Here is a 25,617-nt window from a genome sequence, read left to right on the forward strand (position 1 = left end):
CTGCTCTCTCTACATTCCAGTAGAAAACTGCTCTCTCTACTCCTTTTCCAGTCATGTGGAACCTGTAACAATTAGAAGTTTCTGCTTGTCTCTGCTCTGCCTCACTCTTTACTCCCCTGCCAGTTGCTGCTTACAAAGTAGATACCTGTCCAATGATTAAATCAGTTACTCAAAAATAAATTAAATGCTATTTTTAATGGGCATTTATTTGAGGGAAAAATATCATTGCATTCTAATATGTTTCGTTTGATGCAAAGCAAGAGCATTTTAATAAATAATTCATATCAACAGAATACAAAATTTACCAGCCTACTACTTTTAGAAATATGAATACAATGAGATAAGATGTACATACACACACGTACTCAGCTGTATTGTATTTTCAGATCCCCATTATTACAATAGTCCTTATCATCTCTGATACATGGAAGTTCCTGTCTGCAACAGGGTAAAAGACAGATTTCTTGCTAATGTATGTCTCAGTAAATTAGATAAGGAAAAGAACAGAGCATAACATTTACCCCTCACTCTGTAACTTGGTCAGTTATGCAAATACAAGTAACACCAAAAAGTAAAGACTTTGGAAGAATTATCATCAGCAGGTCTCTTTAATTTGGCCTCAAAAATTCATGGAGACAGATCTCCAAGGGTCAGTCTATAATTCTATATATATGTCCAGGCAAAACCTGCAATTTTTCTATATGGCTACAGTTCCCATACAATGTCCAAGAGAGAAGGTTGAAACTGAAGTAGTCCACAAATGTTCCTAGCACAAGCAAGGATCCTTGCAACCCACAAAATGCAGAGGCATTTTTTAGCATTTCAAAATCACAGTGATAAAATGCTTTATTTGTGGAAGTATAAGTCAGTCTCTGGGCACCACCTGAATTCTGATGTTGAGTAGTAAGATAAGTAGGGTTCACAGGCAAAACAAGTGTGCAGAGAAGAGTATCAGTGAACATGGGCCTGGAAACAGACTCTGCAGACTGAGCATGTTGCTTTGAAATCCTCAAGATGCTGCTGAGGCATGAAGCACATGCACTCTACTCCCTACCCCCAAAACAGACTCATTCCTAGTATTCATTTGGCCAATGACCTCAGTGAGAAGAGCATTAAGTCCCTGTTGAAAATGCAGATTTGCTACAGAAACTCTATAAAAAGTAAATCAAATTACAAAAAAAAAAAAAAAATCTCTAAACAGCAAGTGTTTCTTTCATCTGTTCCTGACTTCCTTATTATTTCAGTGTTGGATGTAGAAGAGTAAATAAATCTCATTTTATATCTGTGACACAACTCCCAGCTGTGGTTTCCTCAAGTCCTTCCAAAGCAGCTTTTTGGCAAGTTAAAATGATTTGGCACAATCATAGTCACAGAAAATATATTTTATTCCTAAAAGGATTATTCAAAGTTTAACTGGCTGTAAGAGCACCACATCCACTGACACTCTCAGAAACCAGAGAGAACTGATTCTCTACTGCCTGGCATACACCCCTCACACCTTATGAAAATTTCCTCCAATATCCTCACTTTGAAAACTGCCAGCTTTATTTCAAAAACCAAAGATACAGCAATAGGTATTGTGGCAATGTTCATGGCTGGGACACTTGTTCATGGGAACCCTACTAAAACTCTGTTTTTAAGTCTCACTTAGGCTCAACAGCCAAAATTCAGCTCTGAGTTTGGACCTTCCTGTGCTGAACCCAAACCACTGCTATGGGGTGAAATCCATTAAAATCCTCCAACAGTTTTCCCATTGAGATTGTGACACAAAAGTGTTTCCATTTCAGTATCTCCTGAATAAGAATCACTTATTTTTACAGTGCGCCTCCAGCATTTCCCACACACTTACCAGCTGAAGAGAAAAATCCTCAACCCCATTCTGAATTTATCATCACAACACCTGCTCTCTGTCAAAGCTCACTGAGGACCCCAAACAAGCCATCCTCAATGGGCCTCCAATCACTTTGCAATTTTGTGTTGCTTTTCAGCATGCCAGGCATATCCCAAACAGCCTAACCCACAACCAGATGGTCAATACACAGGGGGAGACACCCACAGACTTTAAAAACAAACAAACAAATAAATCAGAATTACCAGTATTTAGTGTCTGGTTTTGTTGCAGCATTTAGGCCAGGACCTTAAAAAAAGTGCCTGAGAGCACATTCACAATGTAGGAACCCGCTCCCAACCTAGACTTTATTTCTGCCAACAGGTTGAGTGGGGAGCAGAGGGGGGGAATAAATCTAAAAAGCACTTCCTCTCCCCCCGTTCCACAAATGCATTATTCATAAAAGCCAGGGATTTTTTTTATTACCTGGGGATTTCACTTTTATTATGTTCAAAGGACTGTTTCAGAGAGCACTCACTCCCCTGCAGGCAAATACGCTGGGTGTTTTTACACGGCAGTATAAATTACAGTGAATATCTAAATAATACTGGCAAAACCTCAACAAAATCAAATAGCCAAAAACATTAGGGACAAATTGCCCTTGCACAATTTATTTCATTGTTTGGTGGAACTCCACAGAGAATCTGGGGCCCCTAGTATACTGTATCTGAATTGATTTATTCTTACTATCACAGGGGAAGTCAATAAACTACTCCTTTGCATAAGTTATACCGACATTAAAAAAAAGTCCTAAAAGACTACACAAATGGCTATTTTTCCTCAACTCCTGAGCGTCTACAAAGAGGTGAGCCACATAAAGATATATGTAGTTATTCTCATAAACCTGATTAGTAAAGACAAGGCATAACCACAACTTAAAACAGAGAGAGAGAGAAAAAACAATGCTTTTTTTTCCACTCTCAACAGAACATATTTCAGATGCTACCTCTGCTTGTTGTAATCACATTTCCAGTCTGAATCACAAATACTCCAGAAATCTATCTTGCTCTGAAGAGCCAAAATATTTATTTTTATTTGACCTCCTACTAGGTGCATTCATGGGAAAACAAATGGATTCTACTTGGGGCATGTCCATTTGTGCCTGTATCCCAGAAACCTGAAACCAGGCCAGCATTCTTCTGATTGAATAAAGCTGAGTTGTCTGGGTTAAATCTGTTGTCAATATGCCTCGCTTATACAGTGAAATAGTTTCTTGTTAAGCAAGACAGAGATTTACTGTAGGCAAGATATGGACTTCAAATGCATCAGCATGGAAGGGAAGGATAGAAATGTATTAATTCTTCAAGAAACACTGGATAAATGTACTGTATACCTTAGCAGGAAGCTCTTTTTCTATGAATAATCATGGTCTTGAGTCAACAGACTTTGCCTATTTAAGCTATCTCTTGCATCAGAATCCAATTATAGCAAAGCCTACAGAAAACAGGTTTGGCACACTTTAATATTTTGGTATTGATCTAATTTAGCTCTGGTTTCAATTACAACAGGGAGCATTTTTTCAAGAGATAGATTTTGTTTGTTGGACTCTAAATTGCTTTTTTTCCTTATTGTCTCTGATCCCACTATCTGGGTACTTTTTCCATGCGTATTGCTGCAGTTTTAGAGGTTTTACCCATTTTATTATGAACTTTTTACAGGAAAGACATCAAATCCAGCTTTTCTAAGTAATAAGGAGTGAACTCAATACATTTAAAAACTGGGCTGGCGTTTCTGTAGCAACCATTCCACAGTGATGCAACTGAATTTGACATCAAAGAACAAATGTATCAAGTCATCCTGACAACTGAAACACTTGCTTTAAGAAGAATGCCTACATCTATCTGGAACAAAGACGGATTATCCTAAGTAAAATGAGTATTTTATTTAGTAATATATGCATACCGTATCATCCTACTTGAGGCATCTTTTCTCCCATCAATGTGCATAACTGCCACAAAAATTAGCTGAAGTTATCCGCAGAAACTGAGGAGAATAGGTCTTTTTATTTCATTTTCAGATGTATGGAAGAATTGTCTCATTTTCCATTTAATGACATACAGAAGATATATGGAAGTAATTTTCTTTCTTCCTGCTGAATTTGGCTTTAAACTCTGCAGCTTTATGTCTTACATTCATTGAAGGGAATGTCATCTCTACAACCCAAAACAGTTACACATATTTATAAACTACATCTAAGAAATTACCCCTGGTTAACAATATGTACCTTTCAGCTACAAAGCCCAAAGCCTGACAACAGGAAAATTTTGCTGCACTGTGCTCTCCCAAAATACAAATCGCATATGTTGATAATCTGGAATGTTTGCTGAATTAAAGGAGGATTATGAAATCATATCAGTGATTAGAATCATACACTGCTAAAGGCAGATAGCTGGAGTGTTGAAATTTCTAAAAAGGAAGCTGTCAAATAGTAGGAAGCAATTTGCAATGATCCATAGCTTTGTGAATAAAATTGCAAACCTAGTGCTCTGTTAAACTCCAAGAAGTGATAAAATTTGAATTCAGGGTTTATAATTCCGAAATGAAGTCCATTTCATGGACTGCCACAATTTCTAGAAAAACATAAGAGATAAAGGAACATTACAAACTCACTGGAACCGAGACAGAGTTCCTAGTGTTTCTTCAAGCATGAAAAGGCATGACACTCAGGATAGACTGGTTTTTAAAACTCCCTGTTGGTATTGCTGGATGTGAGATACAACTGTTCAGCCTGAAAGAGAAACATGCAGTACATCCCTCTCCAGCCCGAACAGCAACAAGAACTGTGCAATTTTTTAGCTCAAGGTAGCTTCTACCTGCAACTTCCTTCTGATGTGGAAGAAGAGTACACCCGAAAATTGCAGCTTGTGCTCTTGAGACTGTTTTAGAACGAAACCCATTTCAAAATAATTCAGGTGCTTTTCAAATGTCATTAAAATAAAAATAAAAATTTATTTAGGCTGCAATATGTCAAAGGCTTTTGCATCTATATTGGAAAAATGGATGTGCTCCTGTCTAACCAGAGCACCTGTCATTGAGGCTCTAGTTCTTCCAACACAGATTCCTGTAGTTAGATGTCAGGGGATCATTACTTGAAAAGAAAAAGCTCATTCCAGTAACAATGGTCGTTTGTGTACAGGCTCCTGATGAGAGACACCACTTAAAGATTCAACGCTAGTTTTAGCATTCCTGCTTCTTGAACAAGGAAACACCTTTAAATTTGACCCCAAAACTTAAGCTGCAACATTGAAAATGCCTCATCTGCACATGCAAGGCTTCGCCCAACAAGCAGCTCTTTCCTGGGAGCAGGAGAGCAGGTACAAGCTGTGGTGTGGGGAAGTAGCAAGAGGCCAGCAAACACTCTGCAGACAAGGTCCCGACTCCATTTTTACTACTATACACCAGCCCTGGAAGCTGCTTCTTTCCCAGCTGCCCATCTTCTCTGGGCTGTAGTGACTCAAGGTGGGCACTTCTCCGTAAGTGCCATTAGTGAGGGCTGGTGAACTCCTCTGGAGTCTGTCCTGGCTCACACGGAATTACCGTGGCATCAGGAACATGTCACTGCCTGTTTGTGCCCAGTCTGGCCCACAGGCTCAGATCCGCAAGGGAAATCAGGATCCTGCTAAGTCTCAGGCAGTCCCAGAGCTGTGAAGGGGCATTCCCAGCACCTGGCTGGTTCCATTACAATTGGTGTGGTTGTATCTGTACAAGGAGGGGCTTGCCAAGTTTCCTTGAGTTCACGTTTATTGCTGCCGTGCCCCAGGTAAAGCAAACGGCAGGTAATTTGAGCATTTCTGTCCTTATTTGTTTGTGTTCCGTAGGATTTCCTCGGCATAGCTGACATCTTGGGCAGCCTGCGGCCTGCTTCACGCACAGACTTTATACCCATCGCACCACCGCGGCGAGGGGCTTTTTTATTTCAAAGCAAGCCACTGAACACTACCCGACCCCCAGCCCCAGCGCGGAGGTGGCCGGTGGCAGGTCCCCAGGCCGGGCTGCGCTGGCCGGCGCCACCGGAACGGGAAAGCCCTCATCGTTCCCGATTGTTTTCCTGAATGCCTCAGCGAACAAGGGCGAGAGGAAACATCAGGGCCTGGCCGGCGGCCAGCGGCTCGCTCGCGGCAGCTGCCAAGGCAAACATGCTCCGCCTGCGCCGCCTCAGCCGCGGGGTCCCGGCCCGGGGGGACGCGGCCCTTCTGTGCCGAGCGCGGCCGGCTTCTCACAGCCCCTTCGTGCCAGCCCGGGCAGGGGCAGCCGGGGGAACCTCCTCGCCCCTCAGAGCGTTGTTCTGCTTGGAACAAAACCTGCCCGCAGCCTCGGAGGTAGAAAAATAAAAGCAGTTTCCTCTCGCACAGGTGTTGTGGGGCTGGGGGGAGCACCACAGAACACACCGGGCCATGCCAGGGGAGCCGCCATGAGCCCTATTGCCCAGCTCCAGCAGGATCGGATCCTGGGAAATCCTCCCACAGCAGCCACCGGCTCTTGTAGCGTGCGGGAGGGAGAGGAGGACGAGGTACAGACAGAAGTGCTGCTGTCACCAGGTTGCCTTTGCCCACACATCCTCTGCCCGTGCCCAGGCAGTAGTAAGGCTGCAGGGTGCCCCATCCAGCCTCCCAAAGAGCCGTGTCCTGGTCACCGTCCAGCTGCCCATGGGGCAAAGCCGGGCTAGGATTTTGCGTTTTGAGATGGGCACGGTGGGAGCACATGTGAAAGCAGTTAACTGTGCAGTTATTTGGTCACAGAAATTTACATGCTCAGCTGCTGAAGCAGGAGGCTGTATGGTTAACTGGAGATGTTTAATAGATTCGTAGCAATGGGTGGTGGGGCTTTTATGTCCAGTAATCTGTTCAGCTCCAGACCAGGAAACAGACAGTGAGTTTGTACCTCTAAAGCATTCCCTTCAGAGCAGGGGCAGAGGCGTAAAATCCAACCCAGGGCAGAGGCAGGACGAGCCATGCTTTACTCTCAAATCCAGTCACCTGTGGGATCAGAACAGCACACGGGACCACAGCTGACATGCTGCCAGGAGATCACTTCCTCCCACTACCATTTTCCAGGCTCCACAGGCAAAGTTTGGGAATCATCATGTTACAAGCATCAGTAACTTGCAAGAAATTTTCCAATCTCTACCAACATGTTTTGAGTTTGCAAGAAGCTCCATTACAGAGACAGCTCTTTAAAAAGTAAAAATTAGGGAGATCAAGATAAGAAAATAAATACTGCTGACCTAGCATTCCTTTGCAGGGGTGAAACACAAGGCAAATCTGGCATTTCCTATTGCTCTTTGCAAACATTGCTTCTTTGGAGGCAGGATGGATGGAGCAGTGGACTCGGGCTCAGGACACCTGGACTTCATTTCCAGCTGTGTCACTTATCTGCTGAGTAACCTTGGGATATTGCTGTAAAATGACACTCAAAAAATCTATGAATGAGAAGTGCTGCACAGGAACTAGGCTCTTCTGCCATCTTCCCACAGCACTGACACGCAATCCTATGTCACAGCTGGCATTTCTGTCACAGCTTGCTTACAGTCCTCATCCTACAAAGAGTTCTCTGTGGAAGGGCCTTCTAATAGAGCAGTTCTGTTTGCAAGAAATGAGTCCAAAAGAGATGTTTGAAGCCAGAAGGATACTTCTACCTGGATTTTTAATAGAGTTAAGATCCAGGTTACAAATTAAAATCCACAGGACCAAGAGAGCATTTCAATTTCAGGCATATACTCTGTGGCATTGACATTATTCCTTGTATTTCTAAAGTCCCATTCACAGCAGCTGCAATCGAAAAAAACCCAATAATGGTAGGTGATAACTAGGTCTGTTCAGTCAGACAAAAGTACCAGTCAGATTCAATTTCTGTAGACTACTGGGATTTTATGCCATTGAGAACAGTATCCATATGGCTGTAACACCAGTTTTCCATACTCTCAGGTAAAAGGTTCCCAGAAACCAAAATAAGGTGGAATCTGTTTCAATCCTGCCCTGTTTACATATGAGGGGACACCTGTTTTCATGTAAATCCTTAGCAGAAGCCAGTGAATTGATGTGCCTGTAGGACTGAGGCCTCCATTTTAAAATCTTTAAGGGATTCTTAACTGAGCTTTATCATCAGGAGAGGATCAGTTTAACATCTGAATCTCCTAGGAGCCATATATGTGATTTATCTGCCTGAAGGTTTAGAATCCCATGCTGCCTAGGAAACAGAACCTTGTACAGGCCACGGGACATTTATCTTACCTTAATGTTTGTTAAATACCCATTGCCAAGCTCTCTAAATATTGAGCTTCAAAAAGATTAGTCAGAAAAACCTAAGAATCACACTTATCTGATGCAGCAATACCAAATCCTTCATGATGTCTACCAGAGAGAAATAAACAAACTCTTGTAATAAAACCTTTTTTTCTTGTAAAACAAATCCAAGTTTTTCATACGTTTAGAAAGTGTGGTTCTGGCCAAGGCAGATAAGTGACCAAAACAGCAATGAGGGGCTATATATACAAATATATTGCTTTGTGGATAATTTTACCTATTTGCACTAAGTTATTCATTAGCTGAACATCACTGGCATGTAAAGACTGGCTCTAACCAAATAATGTGAACTTTTTTTCCCATGTTTGCTGTTGTCCACACATTGCAAAATTCTCATATGTATCATGAAAGACCTTATAGGCCTATATCTCAAACAGCAAGAAGTCAAAATTATTATCAGATATGTATCTTCAGCTGCAACTTCTTCACTGTAAGAGACAACAGGTGCACTCACATTGGGTTGGTAAGTTAAACAAGCCTTTCATTCAAAAGCAAGCATTAAGACTAATATGGCTCCCAGAACACAAATTCTGAAATACATATATTCACTGGTAAAATTCCAGGTCACAATTACTCTTTATGTAAATGTCTGTCCTGGTGGAATTTGAAGAAGCAAACACAAAGAAGGTAACACCCTGTAGGAATAGAAATGTGTTCAGTTCCTTGTTTAGGGCTTTGACAAAGAATATACTCACACACAAGGCTGAGTATCTGGATTCTGAGATCGCTGTCTCCAAAGCTGGAAGAGCACCAAACACAAGGAACCCCTTCCAGAGCACATTGCCTGGGTGGGCTGCTCCTCTCTGGAGTTCTCAAAGTCTCCTGATGCAGGGCAGGCCACTATCAGTCAGCCTGTGAGATCTGAGACTCCAAGAGGCATTGGGATCATGTTCCCAAGGCAGCCATATGCCAGATGCAAGATTGTATTTTCTAGCAAGGCTGCAGCAATTCAGCAAAAATGCAAGTAATTCCAAATATTTCAGCCTCAACAGATCTGTTTTTGCAGACCTTGGCATCAGTGGAACATTTCCAGACAGCTCCACTCCCATCAGCTCCATTCGTCCCAAATCTCTGGACGATGCTACACCTCTGACACACAGGTACACACGAGATAAAGAGAACACGTTGGAATGAGGTTACTATCCAAAGCTTCAGGGGCAAAAAAAATGGATGCAAATGATTAGATCAGACTTGGATCCACCTATGATGTTCAACAGATCCTGGCTGACAGGTTCTGCCGGGAAGTGATAATAGGCAAAAGCGAAGGGAAGGGAAGGAGAAAAGGTAGCTAACAGACTCCGTAGTAAATTCATCCCGGGTGAGATCATGGACAAATCACCAAGGCCCTCCCTGTTTGTGGCATATCTAGAGAGATCTAAAATAAGATGATATGAAAAAGACTAAGATTGAAAGAATTTATATTTTATTTGGGGAGTAGTTACAAAAACAAAATATACAGGCAAAGGGGCTTGTGGAGCTGCTGATCAGCTCTGCCTGTCAAATTGAAAAGGAGCTGTGGGTGTTTCCAGCTGATTTTAAGAAACATCTTTACCTTGAGGCATCAGTGTTTAGCCCCTAACAGGTCCCCTTAATTACCAGTATGAAAAGGAAGAGACAATGATGAGAACAGATGGGGGCTTGGTCTCACATCCCATTATGGAGCAAACTATGTAAGCCTTACTCAGGTGGGAGCATAGGCTTTAATTCTGTATATCATAGTAGAATGTGGTACAGTAAAAGAAGATGTTCCCACATTATTCTGAAATCAGAGTCTGGACTCCATTTGATAGAAGACAAAAAGATGATTAAATAAACAACTTTTAAAAGATCATGAGGTAACTCTACTTCTTGTCTACTAGAAGATTAAAAGGCTGCATGTTACACTGCAAATAGTACTGCATCTAATAAAAAGCTGTGTTGTTAGCCCACAAATACAGAGGATGGCATGGAGAAGCAATTTGTTAGACTTGCCAGAGTAGGTAGCAAGGAATAGAGAGAAGGAGAGCATTCTTAACAACTGTTTGCTTCTGTCATTGCAGAAAAGGAAGAATTGCCCAAGGCAGGTATATTTCCTGGTATGGCACAGGGACTTTGATAGTCAGCTGGTAATACATTTACCAGCTATCTAGTTTTCCCAGAAGTGTCTTGACCTGAGCTGACTCATCTGTGTCCCAGGAGGCTGATTAATCATTCTGATTTATTATGCTGTGGCCTGCTAGCCATTTCAGCTCTGTGTACATTGGTTCCAGTACAATATCTTATACAGGGCAAACTATGTTCTATATAGGCACAGTTATTTAAACTAGATTCAAAACCAAGAAGAATTTATCACCAAGCATCCAAAAAATTGAAATAAGTACAAAATGACACTCTACTGAGCAACATCTGGAAAAAAAGCTGAAACTTTAAAGGGCAGGCAGAGTTACAAGACAAGCTAATAAGCCAATTAATCCTTATAATTATAGGCATCTTCCAAGGAAATTACAAAATTCCAAGAACTGCTTGTAACCTACAAAAAACCCACATGATTATTTTTAACAAGGAAGCAATGGAGTACTGTGTTATGGGAAACAATCTCAATGCTATTGAATTAATAGCTCTTGGTGGTGAACATACTACCAACCATGCTGTGGAAACCAGCAAAAAAGCTGCTTGAAAAAGCCAGAGTGTGGGCCCATACGCCTTTGTTTGCACCAAAAACGTGTTCTAAATGAAGCTCTACTCCAAAAACCATACTTGGAATGGGCATCACTGTGTCGGCTTTGTGTGATATTGTTATGATACTGTTATCATCTGCAGACAGCAGTCAAGGAAACTTCCAGTCATGAGACCTAAAGTAGACTAAGCAGAAGACTCAGCAAAGCATTAAAAAAAAAAAAAAAGAGAGAGAGAAGGATAGCATAGCTGACAAAGAGTATTTTCCAAAAGCAATCTAAAACCCACATGCTCAGATATACAGTAGTACCTCACTAACTACAGTAGTTTGCCTATTCCCACCAGTATTCCACTTGAGATTCCACACTGCTTGTATCTTACTGATTTACACATAAATTGTGCTCAATTTATTTTATTTTTCTTGCTTTGGAAGTTCAGCTTGTGATCTCAGATTCACTCTGACAAAAATCTTTCTCCATCTCAACCCATAATAACAGTTTGTGGGACAAATAAAGATACTTATATCTCTGCACTGGACTACCACACTGACAGGTTCTCTGCCCAGAATTTTGTATTGGAATTGAATGGAGAAGAAGTGAATACCACACTGTTTCTCAAAGCCAGGCTCTGAACGTTTCCTATAGAATTAATAAGTAGTAGAAAGTAGTTTCTTGAGTTTCAGCAAGTTTACAATACAAAGATGGGGTACGGGATTATTGAAAAAGGAAGGTGTATGCCCAGTGGAAGCAAGGTTTTATTTTCTTAGAAGATCTTATGTTTATAAATTAATGTTTAAAGAGAAAAACAAATCACTTATTTAAAGAATGTGCCCAAAACTTTTAATCTTACACTCATTTCTGAGAGAAGTGGATTGCTTACAGTGGCCTTCACTTAAAAAAAATACTGATGCCAACAAATGCCTGCCAGCTGCGCATGAGGAACACTCTTTTAATTATACTGAACTTTGTAGTATTAGTGATGTTTTCAACAGACATCTTCAGCCACTGATAAAAAAAAAGTTTGTATTTTTTCAGCTCACTCACATGAAATGGTTGTTTCAAGTGGATCTGTCATTGTGGTTTCCTGGATTTCTTCAGTCTTGTTGGAAAACTTGTAAATTCCCATGGCTGATAGTAAGCTAAGGAAGGAAATAAAAATTAGTAAATACCACTTCAGTGGTGTAAGTCCTTCTCTGGTCTTTTTTGGCTGAGAGTACATTTCAGATTACTATCTGCTTTTACACAAACTTCAAAACAGTTCCATCTGGGAATCCATCTGTATGTCCATTTTGCACCCTCAATTGAACTCCCTTCCACCAAATCAGGCTTCACTAAAGGTATATACTGGTAGATTAGTATTTGGCTGAATTAAGTGAGCCTGGGCTGCTAGTTTATTTTACAGGAGTACTTGACAATATAATACAATAAATGGATGAAGCAACGGGAAGGAAAATTACTCTTTAATATCATATTACTTCCTACAGCTACAGAGCAAAATATGTGAAAGAAACAGTAAGATAAATCAGATGATCTTTTTCCACATGCAGTGACTGGGTATTTAATATCTGCTAATTTTTAATTATATTTTTGAAATTGAAGATGTTTTATAAACTGAAAACAAAATGCATATAGAATATATTTACTACACAGAGGAATGACAGCAGATCAGCTTTCTGAAGTTATACCTCTTTTTGCACTCAGATCATGTACTAAAATTGCTTGCGCTGCTTACTACTTGTATTGCTGCAGATGAGAGCAGAATGCAGCCCAGCACTGCTGCAGAGAGCATGAAATACACAACAAGGACTATTAGTTACTGACTCCAGTTTACTTTTCCAAAAGCACCTAACTGTCCCATATGCTGTAAACAATCCCATGACTCCTGGAGAACATGAATAATAGTGAAAGAATCACGCCTTCTGAACGGAAGATTCCAGATTTTGCCACAGTTGTTCCAAGAGAAGACGTAGAAAGAAATTCTGAGTAGCATCATGCTGTTAGAGGAATATTGACACCGAGTTGACCCAGTGACAGCACTCAGAGCTGATGAAGAGATTTAAATGGTGCATTCTGGTGAGGGGTTCAAAAGTCAGAAGTCATAACCCAAAATAATTGTGTACACCGGAAATTCAAACTATTTCACTCAGGGTCAGAATAATGAACTCATGGTATTAGTTGCCAGTTAAGAACATGGAAACACTGCAGTCTAAGTGGTTTGGAGACATCTTGGCACTTTTATGGAGAGAGAAGGGATTAAAGGATCTAGTGACAAAACAGAAAAGTGGGGATAAAGAAAAACTTAAGGGGGGACAAGGCTCTGAGGTCAAGTGGCATTTTCCTCTCCAAACGTCATTTCCTTTTATGTCACTCTTCCCAAAGACATCATGTCACATTGAATAAACAATCACTAAAGCTTAGATGAGGAATTGACTCCTACTGGATTGAAACACGGATGAAGCAGCACTGTCTTTTCCTCTGCTCCATAACAGAAGTAGCTGCTAACCAACAAGAACAGACTTCTTTATCTATATACAACTCCATGCATTTGACCCACTCAATCTAATGCAGCGCATGAGGTTTTCTCGTATCAGCTTCTTCCTGTAACCTTATCTTCCCCAGTCCCATCAGAATACTACAGCTGACCAGATAACAGAATTAAACTGCAATAGCCTAATGTCACAACACAACACAATTGTCTAATGTACATTTCATTGGTGACACACTTCTTCATCTGTACTACCCAAAACATTTTGCAGTATTAACATGGGCACACCGTTTGCAATCAAGAAGTATATGGAGCTACTGATCAATGTTTTAAGTAACAAAGCACTAATGAAGGCACTATTTTAGACACTTTTGCTTTGTCTTGTTTTAGAAGAAAACCAGTTCCCATTAAGAGATTGCATCAGATATAAAAACATTTCAGTTGGAAACTACATGCTTATGCAAAAAGGATATGTAAAAGAAGGAGCATTTTTAATTTGTCAAGTATTAAAGCAAGACTGCAATAAAAGTTATTTCTGTTTGACTCTTTCAGAAATGGTTTCTACAAGTTAACTTTTACATTGTAGCTGCTTTCCTTTGCCTCTGTGTGAGTTGACATATACTGCACCAGTTGAGGCACAGAAGGGCTTCTCCAAGCAGCTTGGTACTGATCTGTCCCCAGGACATGTGGGATACTCAGCTATTCTGTGGCACTAGCCCACTGCATTGTGCTTTGTCCTACTTTGTTGAGTTAGGTTCTAATCTCTTGGTCTCCAGTGTACCTGTAAAAACAAGATCTAAGGAGGAGGGTAGGTAGATTATGTCAGGGGTCATGCTCATAGAATTATGAATACACTGATAAAATTATCTTGGAACCTGACTTTTCTCAACAGCATAAACCAAATCACATTTTCCAGAGCCAGGTCCACCTGGATATATATCATCATAAAATCACCCAGCTGTTTCTTTTCTAAAAGGTGTGGGGGGATCCCTTTGCTGATGTTTTGTGGAATACGCAGTTGTGTTTTCAGCAGTAATGCTTAACTGGGTTGTCTCCAAATCTTGCTTGCTAGTGGGCTTCCTCATGGGCAGAGGCACTGAACAGATTTTGTACCTTTCCAATCCTGAATCCTGAGGAAAGTCCCTGTGCAGGCCTGATCCGTGGCAGCAGCCTGCCAGGCCAGACGGACAGAGATCCTCCAAGCACTACAGGAGAGCTCGAATGGAGCTGATTCAGATCAGCAATGAGACAAAGCAAGAGAACATGGAGCAGGCTGCATTCAGGCAAGGGGATTTGTCCAGAGATAGCAAAGAAAAATTTCAATAGTTTTCTGAATTGCAGGGGGCCTAAATGGAGCAAATCTTTGAACTTTTGGAGCATTTGGAACATTTGCCAGTGGTTCAGTCATTTTTTACATATGGCTTAAAAAAGCTTGCATCTTATGCATTTACATAGAAACCAGCTTTGTCAGCTCACATCCTGGGATATGGCATTAAAGAACATTCCTCCGATTCTACCCACACAGACAGTTCAATTTCCACAAGTCCCTCAGCTTTCAGTTACCATTAAAAACAGATGTCAAGATCTTTGCAGACTATATTATTAAATCAGGTAAACATTTGTTTGTTTTTTCTCTCTTGTCTTCTTAAAAACATTGTAGAATCGCACTTTATTAAAGCATCTCTGAAGTGCCCTAGAATTTCAGCTAATCTACATTTGCTTCTATCCAGTGTCAGTCTGACACCTCTACCTATCTCTGCTGAATCCCACAGTACTATATAATATGCCTCCAAAACTTATCTAGGTTTCATGTAATAGAGATATTTTATGTTTGGGGACTGATAAAAAGATAATTCAAACTATAATTATAACCATTTGCTCCATGTAACACTTACTCCTTACAGCATAAAGCCATTTTTTCAATTTTTAGTTTTGTTTTGTTAAACTTAACAAGTGGCTTCTAATTTAATCTGCAATTAATTAATTTCAAAATTAGGAGATCTTAAAGCATTGAAGCTCCCTCTTAGTTAAAAAGAACAATTAATTATAGATTAGTAATCAATTAGAAGCTATGCATTAGTAATACTTTGAATTCTGAGAGACAACAGTTATACAGAGAGAAACACGTGTGGATGGATACTTCAGAAAAGTAGATGTAAGACAGAGTTCACCTGTCTAGAACTCTAGAACTCTACAGTCCTGATTCTAAAAAAAAATTAGACAACCAGACAGGGACTTAGCAGGTTGAAAAAGACCAAGTAAGATCTTAATTTCCTTCTGCCTTTCCTTCCACCCTTCCTACTAGCTCCATTTTGCCATTTTGGTCCATGATTTTGTTTGCCCTGTAAAGATTTGTCTTTAACAGAACAACTCTCATGAGCATTTGTCTGTGTACAAGATCAGTGCTTAAGCAAAACAAGTCACCATCCCCTCTGAGTCCTCCCATGCCATTGTGATGTTAAAGTGATTTATAACAAAGAATTTATATCTCATTATTCAATAATGGGTGTAGTTCAGAATTCAGGTTCTATCTGGCTCCATTAATTACATGTCAACGATTTTTCTCCCCTCCTTTTCCAACAGAAAAATAAGGTGCTGCCAGAGCAGTCTGCCTGAAAGGTCTAAATGTCAGGGCAGCAGTTTTGAATCAAATGGATCTGACTCAACCAATGCGAGAATGAAAACAGCTATTAGACATTCCGTGACAAGTTGCTGTGACAGGGAAAATCTTAGAACTGCTTTTCACCCACCTGCCTCCATGGCTTTGGCTCTGTCCTGAATGCACAAAATGCAACACCAGGAGAATAAATAACCTGTCCTGAAACTTCTGTGGCTTTTCCTATGGCTGGCACTAAGGATTCCTCCTTTACCTTCCCAGAGAAGGGACTGACAAGGGCAGTTCTGCAGTTCAGAGGGAAGTTACACTGCAGCAGGGTACGGGGGGCCAGAACAGGGCTCAGACCAAGCTTCCACTGAGCAAGTTTTAAACTTGTTTAAAACTTTCAAGCTTCTGACAACCCAGCCATTTATCTGATTTCAGTACCATTTTATACTTATCTTCTACCCAGACAAGCTTTTTCTTGTCCTGGTTACATAAAATTAAATTTCAAACACAGGAATGATTTTGCTCTGCGTAGTTAAGACTACTTCTGGTTTGCTACTTCGGCCTATCAATAAAGGTCTGAAGAAGGGCTGCTTCTTATCCCTCCTGAAGGCTCAGGGATGCACCAGGAAAGCAAGCAAAACTGGAAAAATATAAAAGAAGATCCCCTCCAGGGGGGGAAAAAAACCCCAACAAAACAAACAATAAAAAAAACCCAACCACCAAACATGCTGGAAATACACAGAGAGCAAAGAGAAAAGTCTTTAAATTCAATTCAATAGCCTAAAACTTCAAGTCATATAACTTTTCCCATACATTAAATAAGTGTCCCATAGTATTTTATTTATAGCATTTAAGGAAAGTACAACAGAGGAAGTATCCCCTGGGGGCCAATTCACCTCTTAAACATGTTCACCTTTTTCAGCATCACTTTTATCTGAAAATTTATGAGGACAACATGTACCTGACCTGCCTCCAAAGAGACCACAATTTGCAACATACCAGGTGGCTACTTCCGAGGAGCAGGAGAGAAGGGGGGAGGGAGCTTTTCCCCAATTCCTCTGGTACAACAGACAAACAGCCTCCAAACTTCCTAGACAACCTTCCATAGAGCAAAGAGCACAAAATGATTAGGAGCTTAAAATTCTTGGAGAAGCCTGCCCCAGAAGAGGGATATTTGAAATAAGGGGCTCTGTATTCTCTCCCTCCTCCCTCAGGGACAATGACACCAGGAGGCAGGAAAGAGGCTGATTCCTCCTCAGATCTGTGTGTCTTCACTGTAGCAACTGGTAACTAAATATTCTTGAATTAAAACCAGAGCTGGACAGGTTATGTCCTGATAAACACAGTTTGCTGTTTGGCAGTTTTGTCAGCCACTTCATATATCATTAATACCATCGCTCACAGGCTGCCTAAGCACCAAAAAAATAAATTTGAAACATTCAAATCACTTAAAGGTTTCCTGGGAAAAGTATCAGACTGCATGAGACCACCTCATGTGTCCAGAACTGCCACATGTATAAAGAAGGTCCTTAAAACATTGAAAGACTGTGTCCTGTCCTCTTCCATTTGCATTTTCCTGACCTTTTCCAGCTGCCTTCCTCTATTTGTATGCATCTGTTTGCCATCTGCCATTACCAAACATTCTTCCTCCATCAATGTTTGCAGTTCTCCTGCAATCTTTCAAGACTTTTGCTCTGGCCAAGCTGTCATGTTAATCTGGCTTCTCTGAAGGCACTGCTTGCAGCTAAATCTGTGCAGAAAAGCCACCAGCCTGGAAAAACACCAGGGAAGGTTCAATTAAAGACAGTACAGGAGACAAGTTTCATGTGTGACCTCTCTCCTCCTCTCCAATGATGAATCAGTCTCCTTGATCATTCCTACAGATAACAGCAAAACCAACAAATGACACAAGAGAAAAGGATTTGTCAAAGTAGGTGGTGACCCGTGCCACCAATTTCTCTATTAAAGGGATGGGTTTGTTTCTTACTGACACTTGTTTTCTGCTGGGGACATATCAAGGCTTGAAATTCTCAATCTCTTTCGGTTGTCAGGCATGAGATCACTCTTTAAACTTCTATTTCTGTGGTGGGATACAAGATTAAACATAAAATTAATCACCAATGTACTTTTGCCACTTGAAAGGACAAAATTTCCTATTGAATATTTCTGAGATCTTGAATTTACACCTCATGCTCACAAAATGTGTTTTCCACTTGCTTCATTTGGGTATCTTCAGGCTTTTCCAGGTTCTTTCTTTCCCTGTTCTTTTTTATCCTATAATTACCTAAGGAGAGCAACTTAACACTGTTGCCATAAAGATGAAAGTCCTAAAAGAGTGGCATGTTTAACACCTTTCAACCAATCGAAAGAGCCTGAGAAGATGAAGAGAGAGAACTCATTATCAATGCTTTTTGTTGGCATATAAGGAAAATCACCTAATGACTGCCGACCTTTAGGCTTACTTGCTTTGGTTACAAGCTTACGCCACTGCTAAGCCAATGTGGTCTGAATCAAATTCCAGGTAAAACAGTCAGAATCCTTCTGCATCCTTACATGGTCTTACTGTCCCGAAGGGGACAGCCTCTATCTGCTCACCCATACACAGATTCCCTACACTTGGCTCTGTACCCAGAGTCATAAGAAAGTCATTTCAGGAACAGTGTTCTTGGCTTCTTAAACAAACAGTATACATTGGAATAGTTACTGCCAAGGATTAAAATAATGCCTAAGTGATTTTTTTCCAGGCACTTCACAATACAGTAATTTTTTCATTCAACAGCCTTTCATATGACACTTTTATATAAAAATGTTTACAGGAAATAGCAAACTTTCCTTTCGTTCTTCAGGTTACATGTACCCCCATAAAATGCAAATGCTGAGTGAAGTCATTGAACTACCTGACACTTAAAAATGAACACATCTAAGTATCCTGCTTTAGATCAAATAGTGGCTCCCAGCAGCTAAAGGGATATTTCAAACACTGGATAACTGATCTTTTCCCGGCCTCCAACTGCCACTTTTAATGGGGAGTTACACAGGGAATCTTTATTAGCAAAGATAGTGGGCCTTAGAGGGTCAAGCAAAGGCAGCTGCCATTTGCACTTGCACAGTGAGATGCTCAAGCCTTTATCGTTGTGCAGACTTCTAAAATTTGAAATGAGAACTGGGGACTGTCACAGGGACAAAACACATCCAGGAACACACAGTCTTGCAGCACACCAGAGTCTATGCACTTTCTAGCAGACCTGTAGGAAAGCTGGCAACAGCTGCTGGGAAATGCCAGCCAAAAACCCAGAATCTGCTTCTGCAAAGACGTTTCCAAAGAAACGGAAACATTTCAAATCACTAAAAAACTTTTAGGATTCTCTCTCATCAGAATAGTTCAATAACGATGTAAAAATGTCAGTTGCATTCAGTTTTCCTTTTCTCCAAAGTTTTAGGAGGGTTGTTTTACCACAAGAGTAAAAGTCAAAAAGCCTCAAAACCAATTTGCAGTGAATGCATTTACCAGTAGCACATACAGAGAGAGGCACACTGAGCCTCTGGCACAACAAACATGACATTCCCAAAGCTGAACTCAATGGACATGGACTTGTTACTCCTACAATTTCTGTGGGAGATGCTTTGGCTATTCCTGTGCTGGGCAAAAGACAACACAAGGCCCTCCAGCTGAATGCGAGTGACTCATAAGTAAGCAGAAAAGCTTTCCTAGAAAGAACCTATCATCATGTTCCTCTTTCATTCTTGGTGGAGAGATGTCAAGGCTTTGCTTCTCTTCCCTCTGTCCTTCCTTGCATATTTTTTAATCAGCTGATTATGCCACAGTCTTCTTTCCTCTCAATAAAGAGAAACATCCAACCCTTCAGCATTCCAACTGCAATCACCTGCAAAAACAATGAACAAGAGCAACACAGGACATGAGGTGCTGCTTGGCCAACAAATAGGAAGGATCCCTTCTCTTGGGCTACATTGGCTGCCCAAGGTGTGCTGTGAGTGTGGCTTTATGCCCATGGCTACTCCACCAGCAGCTTACCGTGCCAGGAACACGGGTACAGCTGCTTGTGGGGCAGTGTGTACTGGCTCTGGGACATGCCAGCTCAAAACCCTGCAACAGGAACAATGTTGGAGCAGGTATTTTTTACATGTGTTTTGCTAGAGGAAGAAATCAATCACAAACATACACACTGGGTACAAAGGAGCTTCAGGCTCTCTTCATGTCTTCTCCCTCACTGCCAGCTTTGGGAAGAGAGCAGTTGCTACTAAAGAAAAGGGGCTTCACATTTTGCCATGTTCATCGTCATATTTTTTTTTCCCCCTAAGGCCTTATCCCAGTTACTACGGAAGTAAACTGGCAGGCAAGAAATGCTGGCAGTTAGGAGTCCTATTGCCATAGGGCTGCTTTGTCTCCCAGAGCAAGTAGTCATTGTATTTCTGGTTTATATTTACTATCAGAGCTGCAGTCAGTCACAAAAGCTGCAGTTTCAGCCTTGCAAGGGGAACTGCAAGGGGAGATACCACAGCCCACACTGAAGTGACTTTCCAGAGGGGATGCTGATATGCTTGCTCTTGTGTTTCCCTGAGCATGCCCAGGGACAATACAAGGGTTTTGGGCAGCTAGGACAGAGTCTGGTTCTTCTGCACAACAAATCAAATTGACCAGCAGTATGAAGTATTAGACATTTCAAATCATCAGAATTTATCCAAAGAAAATGCTGTTTATTTGTAACACCTTGTTCCAAACCTTCCGCAGGTCAGAAACTGGACCCAGCCTGGTTTACCACTTCAAAGCTGATGATCCTAAAAATTTAAATTCAAAACCAAATTAAAAACCACCAACAATAAAATTTTCTACAAATGAGAAACTCTGTTTTCCACCGCCTTGGAATGTGTTTTGTTGAATGCAAAAATTAGTATCTTGGCAAAGACAGCAGAATTTTATCACTTACTTTTTCCAGAGGAGTCCTGAAATATTTATTATGTGCATGGGAGGAGCATAATGGAATTCATTCTAATGCTCCATTCAGAAGAGAGTTCACGAGAAAGTAAGAACAGGTCTTTTAATGAGTGGAACCAAGTGAAAGGTGATTAAGATTTGGCCAATTTAACTTTTCTAAAAGCTTATCCCTTTGCAGTCATTGTAAACTTCATTTCCTCACACTCAGGACACACACCTGACAATCTGACCAAACAACTCCACTGGACTTTGATGTAAGGGTGGGCCTGCAGGCAGACAAACAAATTGCTTCAGCTTACATCTCTCTTTATGGCACTTTTGTCTTTCTTCAAGAATCAACTTGGATAAAAGCAAATCTCTTGAGAGGAAAAATATGTTCCCATTTAGTGAGGGACCATCCTTTATCCATTCTCAGACTGAGAAAGGAGTAGCACTGAGCTCTAGGACAAGAAAAGGAATGCACAAATGTTGAACTAGCTGATGAGCAGCATTTCTGTGGGAAGGCAGGAAGAGGGGGGTTTCAAAGAAAGCGTATTTTGGGTGTACAACAGGAAAATTATAACTGCTTTGGAAATTATTCCGAAGAAAACTTACTGTTTAGAGGCAAAAGTCTCACTGGGGGAAGAAGAAACACCGTGGGTTACAGGAGAGATTCAGAGAAGGCAGCCAAGCTGCCTGGATTCACGGAGGCACTGTCACATTAAAGCCACATATAGTCAAGTGGCCGCCCAGCCTCCACTCCCAGATAGAAATAGACCTTTGGGATATAATAGGGGAGGGGGCAGACCAAAAAGGAGGAATTACCCTCCCCCTGGCCTGTGCTAGATTTGTCTGCAGGCACAAGCAGTCACGGGGTCTGTGAAGCAATAAGATAATGTGACATGGCAGAGCTTAAAAATAACATTGCTGATTGGAAAACATCAGTGTCCATTACGTGGGACAAACTCCTGGGGCTACATGCAAAAAGCTTCCAAAGTTCTCTGTGACCAGAGTCCAGATCTCGAAAGGTGGATAGCAACAGCAAATCGCTTGTGGAAAAAAGACACTTCCCAGGTTTATTCAGTCATCCAGAGAGTACTCTGAAACTGCCTGTTACCAGGCTCCAAAGCAAGGAAACACTGAGGTCTCCAACATGTGCATTTCTACAGGTAATTAGATATTATTAAAGTGTTTCTCTATATAACAAAGGAGGTCAGGAGAGTCACGGTGTTTGGGATTAAAAGTGTTTCAGGCATGGATATAGCTGAAGGAAAAATTGCTTCTACACAACCCAAAATAAGTTGTAATAAAATAGTGTAAGGTTTCTTTGCATGTACTGAATAATGGGTAATTTCATAACTTCCAATACCCATACTTTAGACAAGCTTTTACAAACCAAATTCAATGAGTTCTGCTCAAGGGACTCTTGCAACACTGTGAAGCATGCAATATCCACAGGTATTGCAACATCTAATTGCAAAATAAAGGCTGTTTGCCTCCAAATCTCCTCATGCTCTCCTTCCAGCCAACAGCGACAATGTTACATAGAGATGATTTTCTTTTGGGTTAGTGAGTTGAATCAGCTCAATAGTCATCTGACAGGCACCCAACACACCCAAGTCAAGGAAAATAGCAGAATTGCAAGGCCAGGAGCTAAGAAGGAGAGCAAGACCTCTCCTGCCTGTAATACTGAACTGTTAGCACAGCTACTTCTGTCACTGCAGTGCTGCTCACGAGCTGTTCAGCTGTCCCATTGGTTAGAGGCAAGAGTTCTGCAGGTCACTTCTGAGCCCAGTGCTCCAATGTGGACAGGAAAACAATGCTGCACCCACCACATGTTGTGGCCACACTTCTCAAGAGTTAGGGGGAAGCAAAATTTTTGTAAATGTTATTGGCATAGAAAAAATACCCCAATTATCTGTGAGTGACAAGCTAACAAAGGGAGTTTTTAAATACTCTGATTCAGAAATCAAGCAGAGCAGTTCACTACCACTGACCACAGAACAGCAGGCATCTTGAAACAACTCAGACAATGTAAGGTTTGCTGGTACCGCTTTCCTTTCCTCTTTATTCCTGGCTGATCCCTGTGCTCTGATCACCTTGCACTGCACACTTCCTGTTTTTCCTCTATATATTCTAGTCAACTTCTGCTTTTCCTTCAGACTTCCAGGCCAGAATTACTGGGAGGGGAGCCTCACTATACCTTCTTACAGAGAGAAAAAACACAGCACTTAACCATTTTATGTGATAAAATGAGCACAGACCTTAGTGATCAAAAGAGAAAACCAGCATCTTCCAGAAGAGTTCAGAGTGGGACCCAGCTGAAGGTCAGAGGGCTCTGGAGGGGCCCTGAGTGCATGGCTCAGTGACACAGCCAGGCTGACCTGCTGGCTGGCAGGTGCAGATGGAGGACTTCTATTCCTGCATAATGTTATTCCTCTCTCCCCTGTGCCTCCTGCTCCAGGTGCCACCTGTGCAGCCCTGTCCCTTCTGTGGAGGAGCACTACTAATTATCCAGTTCAGTTCATGGGCATGGCAGAACACTTCATTTCAGTTGTGAACTCTTACAAATTAAGTAGGCTGAACAAGCCATGGTGGACCACCAGAGCTGAAGTGGGCAAAGCAGTGGGGAACAGGAAGGTGGGAGGAGCAGGATTGGTCCCTCTCACCTGATAAATTGAGCAACATCATCAAACTGTGTGACTTCTTCTGGTGGAGACTGTACCAGGTCTCCCTTTGTATCTCTGAATGATTCTGTCACTGGGCACTCAGACACTCTCAAGTAAGAGTGAGAGGAAGAGGTTACCTGATCAATCAAGTATTTCCTTCAGCTGCAGTTCTTTTTCCTACAGGAAGCCCTGGCTTGTATAAACCACTCAAGAAGCAAACATCAAAGGACTCCTCTATCACTTAGTCAGGATAATAGACTGTACTTGAACTCTACCCAGTGAAGTGAAACTTCTTAAACTGAGAGCTGAAGTTTAATTTGTTATTCCTGGCAAACTGCCCAAGAGGAAATGGATCCAGGGCAGAAGTTTGTTTGTTAGATAGCAGTGAGAGATTGACACTTTTATAATAAGCCACGAAAGAAGGGAGAATAGAAAGAGCTGCTGAAACTACTGATTATTATAAGATCTGCTCTTAATGCTGCATGAGTTACAAGATCTCCTTTTAGTAATTGTCAAATAATGGAAATAAGAGACCATGAAACATCAGTAAGGAAAGAGTTTGAGCAGAGATTGTGCACATGAGGCTGATTCAAAAGAATAAGAGGAAAAAGCACAAAATCAGCTGCAGCAGGTCCTTTACAGACTGGAATTCTTCACTAAAGATGAAAGGTACTGACTGCCAGTTCTGTCCACACTTTCAGTCCATTGTATGTCCGTCCGTCCATACCCTGCCCACTAGTGTCAAAAATGTGGTGCAAGGAGCTCTCAGTTGTTTGATAAGGTAGGCTACAACACAGCCAGGATCCCCCTCCAGCGTGTTGTCCTGTGGCTCTGTTGCCCCTGTGCCTCAAGATACATAAGCTCATGGACCCTCTGCCCTACTGTGGCACAGCCTCAGCCACACCAAGCTTCAGAAAGCCAACAGAAAACATGGGCTGTGGTGAACAGATAGCAAAATGGTTTCCCTGCACTGAAATTCTTTGGTTTGTTTTTCAAAACAACCAACTGCACTTGACAGACACACCTTAAGCAAAAACACCACATGAACTTTACCCAGTCATCTCTCTGGTGAGCTCAATTAAGATATCATCTTCTAAATAAGAAATCTGAAGTTGCTTTTTGACTTCGGGATATATGACAGTTACCTCTTTATTATATATTAAAAGTAGAAGTATTCCATGGTAACACATACCATTTTGGAATCTCCTTTAGTGTCAGTAATTTACAAGCTGCATTAAGACAGACAATTTAAACTAATGAAAGCTCCCAACAAGAGCAAAGCAGTGCATTTACCATAAATACCAAGAGGCTTCATCCCTTCTGGCAATTTTTAAAATATTTTTTTCCCCTTCACTATGCCTGGAGCACAGTTTAAGGAGCTGATTAGGTATATAGATTTAAGAACAACTACAAATATTAAGAAATACTACTGGGCGCATTTGGTAGTGACTCTTCCGAAGTTCCTTGCACAGATTTTGCAATGTGGAAGAATTCTAAATATTGTTATACCCCTTTCCTTGATGTTTTGTTCCTTTGGTAAAGCATTTTATTTGGAAAGGCTTTGTCTAAAGGTTAAACAGTCCCCCTGAAATCTCTGAATGAAACAGAAAAGCGCGTTTGGACGTCTGGTCCCAACTGCCATTGTCCCATACCTGCCAAAACTCCCAGGCTGTGTGGACACTGGCAGCTCCCAGAGTACATCTGCCACCAAGTCCTGTCCTTCCATGGGGACAAGGCAGATGTGGATCCAGCCTCAGACCCTGCAGAGATGCAGCAGAGAGTTTTCAGCTGTTTGGACCATGAATACGACTATAGACATTCCTCATCTTTCAAAGAATAAAAAGCAAAGCACATGGAATCATCCTGTGGATCAGCCTAAGGCCTTGAGCTGCCAAGCTGAGCCATCCTGGCTCTGCCATACACCACAAGAACAGATACAATGTGAACACTGTCCAAATATATCTCCTGTAGTTTCTGCCTGGGTCTTAGTGAGATCCTCTCTTGGGAAGGAAAGATTCATCAATAAGCACCCATCCATAATTAAGCAAATAGGCTATTGGAGAAATTTAATAGCAAATACC

At 41.3% G+C, this 25,617-nt stretch overlaps 1 protein-coding gene across 5 annotated transcripts in view; it reads right to left on the bottom strand.

Moving 5' to 3' along the window:
- IRS1 (insulin receptor substrate 1) overlaps window positions 1–25,617 on the bottom strand; it is a 307,581-nt gene that overhangs the window by 202,086 nt on the left and 79,878 nt on the right. For all 5 annotated transcript variants that reach the window (XR_004241993.1, XR_004241992.1, XR_004241991.1 and 2 more), the window contains exon 2: window positions 11,889–11,983. The gene's annotated coding sequence lies outside the window, so the exon portion shown is untranslated. The remainder of the gene's footprint in view (window positions 1–11,888; window positions 11,984–25,617) is intronic.

The sequence above is a fragment of the Corvus moneduloides genome, chromosome 10 (assembly GCF_009650955.1).
Source record: "Corvus moneduloides isolate bCorMon1 chromosome 10, bCorMon1.pri, whole genome shotgun sequence".
In the NCBI taxonomy this organism is placed as follows: Eukaryota; Metazoa; Chordata; class Aves; order Passeriformes; family Corvidae; genus Corvus; species Corvus moneduloides.